This window comes from Arachis hypogaea, chromosome 20 (genome assembly GCF_003086295.3).
Source record: "Arachis hypogaea cultivar Tifrunner chromosome 20, arahy.Tifrunner.gnm2.J5K5, whole genome shotgun sequence".
In the NCBI taxonomy this organism is placed as follows: domain Eukaryota; kingdom Viridiplantae; phylum Streptophyta; class Magnoliopsida; order Fabales; family Fabaceae; genus Arachis; species Arachis hypogaea.
In genome coordinates this window covers 44,904,361-44,919,265 of record NC_092055.1, presented here as the reverse complement: position 1 = coordinate 44,919,265, position 14,905 = coordinate 44,904,361, and the positions used below count along the sequence as shown (strand labels likewise).

Sequence of the window (14,905 nt, the reverse complement as noted above, 5' to 3'; positions counted from 1 at the left end):
TAGTGTTCAAAGAGTGAACGCTAGGCAAGGAGGATTGGCACAAAGGCTCACCAACAAAAAGTGAACGCAACGTTCACTACCCAAAACGGAGCGCTCCACTGGAGCATGCCTCCAACCCATTTTCAATGAGATGCCATCCGGATCCATTGTTTCTTCAAATCCAAAATCAAAAGGCCCACTCCAAGCTTTGAAGACCAAAATAGAAAGTGTATATATAAGAGTTAATTTGACTTGTAAAAGACCTTTAGCTCATTTTAGTTTTCTCACTTTTAAATTTTCATTTTGCTTTGAATTTGGGAATTGGGATTGGATCTAAGTTTAGCTTTCTGATTTCGTCTTCTTTTCTTCTTCAACTTCTATTTTCTGTTTTGTATTTTGAATTGAGATTGAAGATCTCCATTGATTCTAAATCTGAGAATCATCTTTCACTTTTCTTCTCAATAGTTTTAAGAATTAGATCTTAATCTTCTTGTCTATTTTCACTTTCATTTCTTCTGCAATTTATTTTCTGTTTGGTCAAGAGAGCAATTGAGATCTAGATCCGCTTTCTGATCTTGTTGCTCTTCTGAAATTCTCAATTTCTCTTTTAGGATTTCACGATTGATCTAAGTTCTCTTGCTGTTTGTGTCTTCAAGTAATTTTCCATTTCTGTTTTTTGCTATTGAGATCCAGATCTGAATTCCTGCATCTCATAGCTCTCTGATTTACTTTAGCTTGCATTTTCTAGTTTAATTCTGAATCCCAGTACCCAAATCCTTTTGTTCTTCAAGCAATTTACATTTCTCAGCAATTTAGATTCAGCAATTTACATTTCTTGCACTTTAAGTTTCAGTTATTTACTTTTCTTGTAATTTAAGTTTTAGCTCTTTTACTTTCTTGCACTTTAAGCTTCTACAATTTACCTCTTCTGCATTTTATTTTTCTGCTCAATTTACCTTCTGCACTTTTACTTTCTTGCAATTTAGCTTCTGTTAATCAAAATCACTCAAATCATCAAATATTCGCTTAACTAAATTCATCACCTAACTAAAATTGCTCAATTCATCAATCCCTGTAGGATCGACCTCACTCTTGTGAGTTATTACTACTTGATGCGACCCGGTACACTTGCCGGTAAGTTTTGTGTGGAATCATTTTTCCCTCATCAAGGTACTCATTTCTGCAATAGACAGCTAGATTCTGTCTTAAGCCGATACGGAGTTCGCCATAAAGTAGCAACACCGTATCATCCCCAAACAAATAGGCAAGCTGAAGTCTCAAATAGAGAACTAAAGCGAATCCTAGAGAGGATAGTAAGTGCCAATAGAAAGGATTGGGCTAGAAATCTTGATGATGCTCTGTGGGCATACAAAACAGCTTTCAAAACCCCCATTGGAACTTCACCATATCAGCTGGTATATGGGAAATCCTGTCATTTGCCAGTGGAACTAGAACATAAGGCCTATTGGGCTACTAGATTCCTCAACCTTGATGCTAAAGCAGTAGGAGAGAAATGGCTGCTCTAACTAAATGAGTTGGATGAATTCCGCTTAGCTACATTTGAAAATGCAAAGATCTATAAGGAAAAGCAAAAAGGTGGCATGAAAAAAAATATCTTCTAGAGTCTTTGAACCAGGACAGAAGGTCCCACTCTTCAACTCAAGACTCAAGTTATTCCCTAGGAAACTCAAATTCCGCTGGAAGGGACCGTATGTGATTACCAGTGTATCACCTTATGGGTACATAGAACTTCAAGGTAAAGATCTTGAAAACAGGTTCACTGTCAATGGACAGAGAGTTAAGCATTACCTTGAAGGAGATATAGAGCCAGGAGGCTCAACACTAGTATTAAGTTACATACAGTAAAGTCTAGCTAAAGACATTAAAGAAGCATTTGTTGGGAGGCAACCCAACCTTAATTAATTATTTTTATTTTCCTTAATTGTTATTTTTCTTTAATTTATTTATTTAGGGTCATGATCATGTGCAGCAGTCAGAACAGAGACAGAAATGTTCAGTAGTAAAAACAAAATACTCTGGATGGAGTGTTGCTAGAGTTGAACGCCAGCCAGGGAGCAGACTCTGGGCGTTCAAATGCCAGTGCAGAGGGCAGGGAATCTGAATTCCCTAGCCTCTCAGGACCATTGGGTCCCACAGCATCTTTACCTACCCCACCTATCATATTTGCTCGAGGACAAGCAAAACTCTTAAGTTTGGTATTGCAAAAGCTTTGCTTTTTTACTTCTACCACTCCTGCAAAGAGCTTTGAGGGAAGAACAACAAAGACAAAGGAGTGACATTGAAGAGATTAAGCACTACATTGGATCTTCAAGGAGGAGTACTAGCCGCCACCATTAAAGGTGGATTCATTCTCTTTATCACCTTTTTTGTATTTTTCTGTTTTTTGTTATGTTGTATTGTCTGTTCTCTTGTTCTTATTGCATGATCATTTCCATTTATGTCTTAAAGTTGTAAAATGTCCCATATATCTCTCACCTTGCTTAAAAAGAAAATTTTATTTGAAAATAATTAAGAGGTACATGAATTTCAAGTTTATAAAAATAATAGTTCAATTATCTTGATGTGGTGGCATTGCTTTTATTTTCTGAATGTATGAATAAATAGTGCATATTTGAAGTTAGAATTTTAGAATGTTGGCTCTTGAAAGAATGATGAAAAAGGAAAGTATTATTGGTAATTTGAAAAATCGAAAAATTGATTCTTGAAGTAAGAAAAAGTAGCAAAAAGCAAAAGAAAAAGCATGCTACAAAAGAAAAAGAAAAAAAATTTAAAAGCATGCGAAAAAAAGAAAAAAAAGCAGAAAAAAGCAAAAAAAAAAAGCCAATAATCCTTTAAACCAAAAGGCAAGGGTAAAAGGATCCAAGGCTTTGAGCATCAATGGATAGGAGGGCCTAAAGGAAACAAAATCTTGGTCTAAGTGGCTCAACCAAGCTGTCCTTAACCATGTGCTTGTGGTGTAATGGTGTCAAGTGAAAAGCTTGAGACTGAGCAGTTAAAGTCGTGATCTAAAGCAAAAAGAGTGTGCTTAAGAACTCTGTACACCTCTATCTGGAAATTCTAGCAAAGCTGAATCACAATCCGAAAGGGTTCACCCAGTTAAAGGGTCTGTGGCATTTATGTATCCGGTGGTAATACTGAAAAACAAAGTGCTTAGGGCCACGACCAAGACTCTAAAAAGATGTGTTCAAGAATAAAAAAGAACTAAACTAGGAGAGTCAATAATATCATCTGGATTCTAAGTTCCTAAAGAGACCAACACTTCTGAGTTTTCATGGATAGTGAGAAACTATTCAGAAGCAAAAAGCTACTAAGTCCCAGTCATCTGATTGCAACTGAGCTTCATTGAAAACTCAGATTTATTGTAGCTTACTTTTCTTTTGATCCTACTGTGTTCTTAGTTGCTTGGGGACAAGCAACAATTTAAGTTTGGTGTTGTGATGAGCGGATATTTTATACGCTTTTGGAATTGTTTTCATATAGTTTTTAGTATGTTTTGTTTAGTTTTTCTTAAGTTCTCATAGGTTTTAGTGTTAAATTCACATTTTTGGATTCTACTATGAGTTTGTGTATTTTTATGCAATTTCAGGTATATTCTGGCTGAAATTGAGGAGCTGGAGCAAAAGTCTGATTCAGAGATAGAGAAAGCACTGCAGATACTGTCCGGATCTGACCTCTTTGCACTCAAAAGAGCGTTTCTGGAGCTACAAAAGTTCAAATGGAGAGTTCTTAATAGATATGGAAAGCTGACTTTCAGAGATTTTCAGCAATATATAATAGTTTATACTTTATGTAACGACCCAACTTCTAGAACATCATGATCGTACCGAAAGTAAGGCGTTACTAACCTGTTTTCCTTTATTAACTATTTACTATTGAGCCTTTGGTTCGATATCGCGATTCAGTTTTGTAGAAAATTCTAGAAAAATTTTGTTTTTGTTTATCAAAATCATATATCAAACATTTCAAGTAATAATAATCACATAATTATTAATATTAATATCTGTCATACAAAGGATTTCAAATAAAACTCAGATACAAATCCTATCCCTCTGTATAAAATAAAAATCTTAAGCAATAAGGGCGAGGGAACTCTATGAAAGCAAATTAACTCATACACTTAACTCGTAAATAAGTTCTAGAATCGCCCGCAGCTTCAAACTGAGTCTTCAAACCTGTGTCACTGAAAGGGTGGAAGATTTTGGGGTGAGAACAAACCACACGTTCTCAGTAGGGAATGGGAATGCCGTAAAAGTAATGAAATAGAATGAAAATAATTAACATACTCAAGGAAACTATATTTTTATCAAACTCTTATGAAAATACTATTCTTGGTTTTACTTTAACTAATTAGTTACCTCTTCCAAAGAAAATCTCTAAGCTCAAAACAAATTCCAAAATATAAAACTGGTCACATTAAGCATTTCTCAACCACACAATTAATTTTCAATCACAACGTCAAATCTTACTCATCATCATACATTCACCATCTAATAGCACTAACAAAAGATTCAATTCAACACACAAACAAGTCACAGCAAGGCAAACAGCATAATCACAGGGAAGTACAATGAGCAAACCCAATCAAATGCAAATGCGCAAACAAGGATGATGCATGTCTAGTCCTAGTGTAGGTAATGAGCTCATTTGTCGGTTTCTACTCGCTCCTGACGTAACCCGAAGCAGCTGAAACGGGCATGGTTTTCCAGTCAGCATAGGTACAGTTCTCACTAACTGACGTATACGTCATATCCTCTGTAAGCAGACTCTGCCTTATAGGTGGCGGCATTCCAGCCGTGTATGAAATCATATTCTCTGTAAGCAATCCTTGCCTTACAGGTGCGGCATTCTTGCCGTGTATGAATTAATATCCTCTGCAAGTGATCCCAGGTTATCAGTTGCAGGTACAGCTCTCAATAGCTGTGTAACACTGGAAAATGTTCTGTGGTCGTACCACTATCTATCTGACTGCCTTCACGCAGCAGATCATCACACAAATATCTCAGGAGTTGCCATAACGCAACAAATGAATAAACACATCTCTTGGGTTGCCTCAAGCAACAAATAAATATCTCTTGGGTTGCCTCAAGCAACAAATGACCTTTCAACAGGTCCTCTGCTTTTTATTCTCCTTTATAATCATAAATACGCAAGCGGGACAAAACCCACGTCCTTGCCAACAATTTCATAAACTGAATACCTTTCCTCAAAAGAATCAATGTAATTATCATCATAAGTTAACATTCTCATTATCCATCTCCAGTTACATATTCTTATACAATATCTCTCTTTTTCTTTGTTCAATCATGTTGTACAAACTTTACGACTTCCACTTTTGCAACCTCTTAACTCGAACCAATTTTTAAACTATTTTCTAGTTTAATTTTCTTTCAAAAGACTCAAGAAAATTATTTATTTTAAATTCGCTAAATACTTTTCAAAACATTACCCTCTTACTAAAAGTAACCAAATAAAACTCTTTTTCAAGTTTACTAACTTTCCAAAGACTCAAAAACCATCTCTCCTTATCATTTATATTCAAATATTATATAATCATTAAACTTTAAAAAAAAAATCCTTTATTTCAAACCCCAGGCATAACTCTCTTCATATTGAATAAATCTCAAAACATAACTTCTTTTATAAATAATTCAAACTTAAAACATAAACCTTTCCTTGGTAATTCAATTTCAAAATAATATAATTCTTTTCTTACCTAAATAAAATTGTTTTCAAAATAAATTCAGCCAATACATAATACTTTAATCAATAGATAAAACTTAAATAACATAACTTTCCAAATCCAAACCTTCTAAAATAACTTTTTCAAGTAAAACCTCAGATTTTACAAAATTCCGGCGGCACCTCCCCTAAAACTCGGACTTAGCCACCCTTACGGGTTCCCTCTTTCTCAACAAATCACCAGCCCTTTTCTCAATCGATTAGATATTCGCATTTCATAATAATTAGCAAATCAATCATACTCCACAATTTCTGCTAATCCATCAATCCAATCTCACCATTTCATATTTACTTTTCACTTATCATAAAATCCTTTTAAAATTAAACATAATCAACTAGTAATCCCAAAAAATCAGCCTTTCATAATTTTTAATTAATGCCATTTACTCTTTAGCAAAGTTACTATTTTGTTTTAAAAAGTCAGACTTGAAGAGAATGATTTGGTAATCAAACTTCAATCTTTTAACAGTTCTCAATCTTAATTCTAATTAATCATGACTCAACTTTAACAATCATCAAAGCCACTTCCAATTAGTCACAAGTTAATTTCACAGCCATTCCGATACACCAGGTAACTAAAAATAACAAGAAGCACTTACTCTCAATAACCAGAATATAGCCACACAATTCAACTAATTCAGTATAATCACATAGAATCAGAACTTTTTAACAATTCCATCAAAATTAGAGAAAACAATATCAATTACAACTTCAAACACTCACAACAAAGCCCAAAGACATTCACAGCCATAACCTGAATTCAATAATCCAAATTTCACAACCTCAAACCAAGCTTATTTCTATCAATTAGTCTCTTATAACAGAAAAACCAATTATATTCACCGCAGCAATCCAAACTAAATTCATCAATTATCCATTCAACAGCTGTTCAACAATTAACTCGGCATATTTCAGTTTAATAAGTTACACTAAATTAATCATTATTCACAACAGCATCTAAGTTCAATCACAGCTCAGAATATTCACAACGACTAACTAATTTCAAATGCATTTCAAGTCATTCATGTTAATTAAGAAATTCTTAACCATTGTTAACCATTTGCACTTATCCAATAACTTTGTAGGCATTCTAAATTAAAAACGTTAAATCCCCTACCTCAAAGTCGAAACTCACAAAAATCACTAAACGCAGCTGCTCCATTAGCAGTTTCCAGCACCTATTTCCATGGCAGCAACAATGACAAGGTTAAACGCCTCCTCTCCTCTCCGATCTGGGATTCCAAAAGTAGCAGCCATTTTCAAACAGAGCCAGCAGCAACATGAGGTGGTCACGGCAGCAATCAGAAACGGTGAATTCAAATAGGATAACGGTAAAAATTCTGGAAACTCCATGCTAACTCAAATTGAAGAAAGAGCCAGAATGCCTTACCTCAATTAGACAATAATAACAGAACGAGGAAACGGCAGCAGCAGGAACGGCAGCCCAGGGGTGACGGCGACGCGGCTCCACCACCAGTGACCAAGAAGCACGGCAGAGGCGTTTACCCCACTCAACGGCGTTCTCTCTCTCAACTGGCCTTCCTCTACCCATGAGCTCCTCTCTCGGCGGACCAGAGAAGCACAAACGGAGCTCCATCGTGACTCTCTGCTTTGGACGGTGATGCACAGCAGTGAGACCCGGCGGCAGCGCTATGGCTCAGCAACGGTGGCGCGAATGGCAACGCGAACAGCTCGCCTTCCACCTCGCGCCACTCCACCTCTGTCTGCCTCAACGACGATGGCAGGCGAGCTCCAGGGCAACGGTGGTGACGGCGGGACAAGACGCGACGACAGCTTCTCCTTGACGGTGGCGAGCTCGCAGCAACGACGACCATGGAGACGCGGCGGGACGAGGTTGAACGGCGACGCTGCAGCTCACGAGGATGACGACGATGGTGACGATGGTGGCACGGGATCCTTGCGGGCAGCAGTAGAGTAGCAGCTCTTCCCTCTCTCTTTCCTCTCTGTTTCCGTTTCTACGTTAGGTTTAGGAAGAAAGGGGGTATGGTGCGGCTGAAGGGAGAGGAAAAGGTAGGTTAGGGTTTTTGATTAGGAACTTAGGGTTTTCAATTTGGGAAATTAGGGTTTCTGAGTTTGATTTGGGAATTTGGGGTTAGAAATTAGGATTTTATATAATAATATGGATAGATATGAATAGATATTTTGATAAAATTGAAGTGTAGGATAATTTTAAAATCAAATGTACTCTATTAAAAATATTTAGAAAAATTATTTATCAACATATTGCTAAGTTCAATCAATTATTTCTAATTTAAATTATAAAATAAACAAGTTAATTATATTTTGTAAAGTACAATTTAAATTCAAATATCAATTTTCTAGATTAAATCATACAAATCTCTATTATTTTTTTATCTCTGAAACTTTAATTTCAATTTATAAAATAATTAATTATAATAAAAATTGTACATAAATATTAATTGACTTAAACTTAAAGTATTTATAAATATCAATCTAATCATTTCTAATAAAATAATTTCTAGGAGTTCAAATTAATAACATAATTCATTCAAAATAAAATTTATTTAAATTAAATTATACAATTCTTCTTATTTTTCAATTATCAAAATTATAATTTCAATTATACCAAATATCTAATAAAGTTTATATAAAAATTCTAATTAATTTAAACTCCAATTATCATGAAACTCTATTTAATTATCATTAGTAAAATAATTTTCTTAAAATAAATCACAAATAACTAATTATTTGATTTTCAAAAACTAGGGTTGTTACACTTTACATCATAATAGAAGGCCCAAAACTGGCGTCCAACGCCAGCCTCCTGCTCCATTCCAAGCGTCCAGCGCCCAAAGGAGGAGACCATCGTCCAAACACCCAAAGAGGACCCACTAGCCAGCTTTCAACACCCTAGAGGCCTCCTAGCATGTGGTTCTCATCAAAGCTCAGCCCAAAAACTCACCAAGTGGGTCCCAGAAGTGGATTTTAGAACTAAAAAGACTGTTTTACCCTTACTAGTCTTTAGTTTAGTATTTAAAGTAGAAGATCACTCTTTGTTGAGGATCTTTAGACACCATCAGCCATATTTTCATTTTACACATTGTATTTTTTATCAGTATGAGTTTCTAAACCTCCTAGGTTGAGGGGGTTTGGGATCCCCCCCCCCACTTTCTCCTCTCCAATCCTGGGTCTTTTTCCTTCAGAATCCCCTTGGAATTGTGCCTCCCAGCCTTCAGAAATCGCCAGCCACGATTTCATTAATGAAGTCACGTGCTGAGCATCATGCGTGCGCGTTGATTGAATTCTACGATCCACGCGTACGCGTCAGAGATGCGTACGCGTGGGTGGGATTTCGCTTCAGCATGCGTACGCGCCAGCTCTTGCGCGCGAGTTCCAGCTGCTTGCATCCACGCGTGCGCATCAACCGTGCGTGTGCGTCGCATACAATTCTCCAAGGCCCTATTTTCCATGTCTCCTTCCACTTGTGCATGCTTTCCTTCCATCTTCTAGGCCATTTCTACCCTATAAACTCTGAAATCACTCAACAAATGTATTACGGCATCGAATGGCAATAGAAGAGAATTAAAATATAGCTTTTTTAGGGTCAAATAAGCACGTTTTCAACCATGAGGCAAAATTAAGAAGGAAATATAAAACCATGTATTTTATATGAATAAGTGTGGAAAATATCGATAAAACCCCCCAAATTCTACATAAAATAAACCACAAAATTGGGGTTTCTAAACCTGCGGAGTTCTATGCATTAATAAAAGTATTACTGTTTCTCTTTAATTTGTGTTTGGTTCTCTGTTCTAAGATGTATCTTCGTTCTTCATCAATATGAATGTGTTGAACTGGCATAAGGTTATCACATTCTACATGGGTTCAGAGTGCATCTTTCATCGGACAATGATGAACCACCAGCTTGATTATACATCTCTTAGACGGCTAATCCACAACTTCGTTAGGGACTTCTCGAGACATCAGTTCAGCCAGAGTATGGGGAGATTAGGGGCTTTGTGGTAGAGGCTAGAACCCAAAGGTGCAGCATTCTCTGATCCAGAAGATCCGACCTTGTCTGTAGTATTTTGAGTAGGATCATTAAGGAGGATGGACTGCAGGAGCTTCACCCTCAATCAGAATGGATCCGCACTAACCCAGGGGTTCAGATTTGGAGGAGTATTGGCGGCTGCTCAAACCAACGTCAATCACATACAACCTGCCATAGAAGAAATCATTCACATTTGAAGAAGACAGTAATACCAGAGTTAATCTAGAAGGACAAAGCGTCTCCGATCCTTAACCACCTTCTTATCATAGTTTACATGACTTCTGAGTTCTGAATACCCTTTTTCTTTATTTACTTTTAAACAATCAAACTGCATTTAAACAAATTCAACAACTCTTCTATCCGCCTGACTAAGACCTGCAAGATAACCATAGCTTGCTTCAAACCACAATCCTCGTGGGATCGACCCTGACTTACTCAGGTATTACTTGGACGACCCAGTGTACTTGCTGGTTCAGTTGTACGAAGCGTGAAAATTCGTGCACCAATAGCCATGCTAAAGACAAGGCTGCCTATAAGCAGTAAGCTTTAGGAGAAATCATCTAATGGGTTTTAAATTTAAAACCTTCTATAAAGTATCACTAATTTCGAGAAGAGAGAGATCACAAATTTCTCACATTTTTATTCCAACATCTAATTTAAAAACAAAATATTGCAAACATTGAAATAAAAATATGAAGTACCAAGAAGTGCATAATTGCTTTAGGAACAACATCCCATAATAAATCTAGAATGATTTGAAAACAAAAATCATGTTCTCATCCTAAACTAAAGATCTTATAGTTAATAAATAATAACTAGAGGATCCTACAGTCCTAAGCAGGTACGGACATAGGGGTGCGAGTGGAGGCTTCGGCCCCCCAACATTTTTAAAAAAAGATTAATAGTAATAAGTTATTAAGTACGATTTAATTTTTTTAAAAATTTATTTAGTATTTAGTCTAATATAAATAAAAGTCCAGTCTAATCTAAATATTAATGATTTCTAATATCTAAAAAGTATGTAACAATATTAAAAAAAATCTAAAAAGATATTATTGCTAATATTTTTTAATTAAATAAAATTTTTCAAATCCTATAAAGTGGATTTTTTTCCTTTTGTGAGCGTCCTTCTTGATTCATTTAGTATTACTTCTCTCTGTTTCAACTACTATAACTGAGAGACCTTTTTCAGCTATGAATATTGTGAAAAATAACTCAAAAACAAAATGAAAGATGAATTTCTTGCTAATTGTCTTTTAATTATATTGAAAAGAAAATTGCTAAAAAATTTGACACAGATTCTATTATCGATGAATTTTATGATACAAAGAATCGAACACTATATTAAGAACAAGTACATACATATTTTTGTACTTTAAAATATATTCTCTACTGATAAGCGGATAATTTATACGCTTTTTGGCATTGTTTTTAGTATTTTTTAGTAGGATCTAGTTAATTTTAGGGATGTTTTCATTAGTTTTTATGTTAAATTCACATTTCTGGACTTTACTATGAGTTTGTGTATTTTTCTATGATTTCAGGAATTTTCTGGCTGAAATTGAGGGACTTGAGCAAAAATCAGATTCAGAGGTTGAAGAAGGACTGCTGATGCTGTTGGATTCTGACCTCCCTGCACTCAAAGTGGATTTTCTGGAGCTACAAAACTCAAAATTGCGCGCTTCCAATTGCGTTGGAAAGTAGACATCCAGGACTTTCCAGTAATATATAATAGTCCATACTTTGGCCGAGTTTAGATGACGTAAAAGGGCGTTGAACGCCAATTCTACGCTGCTATCTGGAGTTAAACGCCAGAAACACGTTACAAGCCAGAGTTGAACGCCAGAAATACGTTACAAACTGGCGTTCAACTCCAAGAAAGACCTCTCCACGTGTAAACTTCAAGCTCAGCCCAAGCACACACTAAGTGGGCCCCGGAAGTGGATTTATGCATCAATTACTTACTTTTGTAAACCCTAGTAACTAGTTTAGTATAAATAGGACTTTTTACTATTGTATTAGTCATCTTGGGACGTCTAGTTCTTAGATCATGGGGGCAGGCCATTCGGCCATGCCTGAACCTTTCACTTATGTATTTTTAACGGTAGAGTTTCTACACTCCGTAGATTAAGGTGTGGAGCTCTGCTGTTCCTCATGAATTAATGCAAAGTACTACTATTTTTCTATTCAATTCAACTTATTCCGCTTCTAAGATATTCATTCGCACTTCAACATGAATGTGATGAACGTGACAATCATCATCATTCCCCCACGAACGCGTGCCTGACAACCACTTCCATTCCATCTTAGATTGGATGATTATCTCTCGGATCTCGTAATCATAATCTTCGTGGTATAAGCTAGATTGATGGCGGCATTCATGAGAGTCCGGAAAGTCTAAACCTTGTCTGTGGTATTTTGAGTAGGGCTCTGGGATTGAATGACTGTGACGAACTTCAAACTCACGAGTGCTGGGTGATGAGCGGATAATTTATACGCTTTTTGGCATTGTTTTTAGTATGTTTTTAGTAGGATCTAGTTACTTTTAGGGATGTTTTCATTAGTTTTTATGTTAAATTCACATTTTTGGACTTTACTATGAGTTTGTGTGTTTTTCTGTGATTTCAGGTATTTTCTGGCTGAAATTGAGGGACTTGAGCAGAAATCAGATTCAGAGGTTGAAGAAGGACTGCTGATGCTGTTGGATTCTGACCTCCCTGCACTCAAAGTGGATTTTCTGGAGCTACAAAACTCAAAATGGCGCGCTTCCAATTGCATTGGAAAGTAGACATCTAGGGCTTTCTAGCAATATATAATAGTTCATACTTTGGCCAAGAATAGACGACGCAAACTGGCATTCAACGCCAGCTCTTTGCCCAATTCTGGCGTCCAGCGCCAGAAAAGGATCCAAAACCAGAGTTGAACGCCAAAAATGGATCAAAACCTGGCGTTCAACTCCACAAATGGCCTCTTCACATGGAAAGTTAAAGCTCAGCCCAAGCACACACCAAGTGGGCCCCGAAAGTGGATTTATGCATCAATTACTTACTTTTGTAAACCCTAGTAGCTAGTTTATTATAAATAGGACCTTTCACTGTTGTATTAGACGTCTTATTGAGAATCTTTGGATTATATTTTGATCTATTGATCACGTTTTGGGGGCTGGCCATCTCGGCCATACCTAGACCTTTCACTTATGTATTTTCACGGTAGAGTTTCTACACTCCATAGATTAAGGTGTGGAGCTCTGCTGTTCCTCAAAGATTAATGCAAAGTACTACTGTTTTCTATTCAATTCATCTTATTCCGCTTCTAAGATATTCATTCACACTTCAACCTGAATGTGATGAACGTGACAATCATCATCATTCCCTATGAACGCGTGCCTGACAACCACTTCCGTTCTACCTTAGACTGAATGAGTATCTCTTAGATCTCCTAACCAGAATCTTCGTGGTGTAAGCTAGAATGATGGCGGCATTCAAGAGAATCCGGAAGGTCTAAACCTTGTCTGTGGTATTCCGAGTAGGATTCAATGAATGAATGACTGTGACGAGCTCCAAACTCGCGATTGCAGGGCGTTAGTGACAGACGCAAAAGGATAGTAAATCCTATTCCAGCATGATCGAGAACCGACAGATGAATAGCCGTGCTGTGACAGGGTGCGTTGATCATTTTCACTGAGAGGATAAGATGAAGCCATTGACAAAGGTGATGCCTCCAGACGATTAGCCGTGCCGTGACAGGGCATTGGATCATTTTCCCGAGAGATGACCGAAAGTAGCCGTTGACAATGGTGATGTATCACATAAAGCCAGCCATGGAAAGGAGTAAGACTGACTGGATGAAGATAGCAGGAAAGCAGAGGTTCAGAGGAACGAGAAGCATCTCTATTCGCTTATCTGAAACTCTCACCAATGATTTACATAAGTACCTCTATCCCTATTCTATTATTTATTATTCGAAAACATCATTATCAATCTATATCTGCCTAACTGAGATTTGCAAGGTGACCATAGCTTGCTTCATACCGACAATCTTCATGGGATTCGACCCTTACTCACGTAAGGTATTACTTGGACGACCCAGTGCACTTGCTGGTCAGTTACACGGAGTTGTGAACCGTGGTTTTGGCATCATGTTTTTGGCACCATTTCCAGGGAAAGAAAGAGCAATAAATTTTACATAAGTAAAGTGTAATCACGATTCCGCGTACCAAGTTTTTGGCGCCGTTGCCGGGGATTGTTTGAGTTTTCGGCAAGCTTTTGGTCCGGTAACATCAGTGCCAAGTTTGGATCCAGCAACAACACCAAGTTTTTGGCGCCGTTGCCGGGGATTGTTTGAGTTTGGACAACTGACGGTTCATCTTGTTGCTCAGATTAGGTAATTTTCTTTTTATTTTATTTTCAAAAAAATTTTTTTTTTCAAAAATATTTCTAAAAATTTTCTCATCTGTTTTCGAAAATAATATAAAAATGTTTTCAAAAATTTTTTTCAAAATTGTTAAGAATGAATTCTAGTGTTTCATGAAGCATGTTGAAGCCTGGCTGGCTGTAAAGCCATGTCTAATTCCTTTGGGAATGAGTATGTCAGGCATGTCATGTCTGAATTACATGCTGAAGCTTGGCTGGCCATTGGCCATGTCTAGTGTTTTGGACCGGAGCTTTCATTGAAAAGCTTGGCTGGCTCATGAGCCATGTCTAATTCCTGGACTGAAGCTTTAGACTAAGAATGCAAGATTCCTGGAATTCATGTTAAAAATTTTGGAATCCTTATTTTTTCTTTTTCATATAATTTTTGAAAAAAAAATCCAAAAAAATTAGAAAATCATAAAAATCAAAAATATTTTTTGTGTTTCTTGTTTGAGTCATGAGTCATGTCATAAGTTTGGTGTCATTTGCATGTGCATCTTGCATTTTTCGAAAATATCATGCATCATAGTGTTCTTCATGATCTTCAAGTTGTTCTTGGTAAGTCTTCTTGTTTGATCTTGATGTTTTCATGTTTTGTGTCTTTTCTTGTTTTACATGTGCATTTTTCGTTTCTTAGAGTCTAAACATGAAAGATTTCTAAGTTTGGTGTCTTACATGTTTTCTTTGCATCAAAAAATTTTTCAAAAATATGTTCTTGATG

General features: G+C 36.6%; 1 long non-coding RNA gene across 1 annotated transcript; it reads right to left on the bottom strand.

Annotated features, from left to right (window-relative positions):
• Positions 1-3,960: 3,960 nt before the first annotated feature.
• Positions 3,961-7,840, bottom strand: LOC112786708 (uncharacterized). Its single transcript, XR_003194304.3, has 3 exons — positions 7,130-7,840; positions 6,857-6,971; positions 3,961-4,180 (listed from the first exon to the last, which is right to left on the bottom strand). It is a non-coding gene; the product is annotated as an uncharacterized lncRNA (long non-coding RNA).
• Between the last annotated feature and the right edge of the window lie 7,065 nt (positions 7,841-14,905).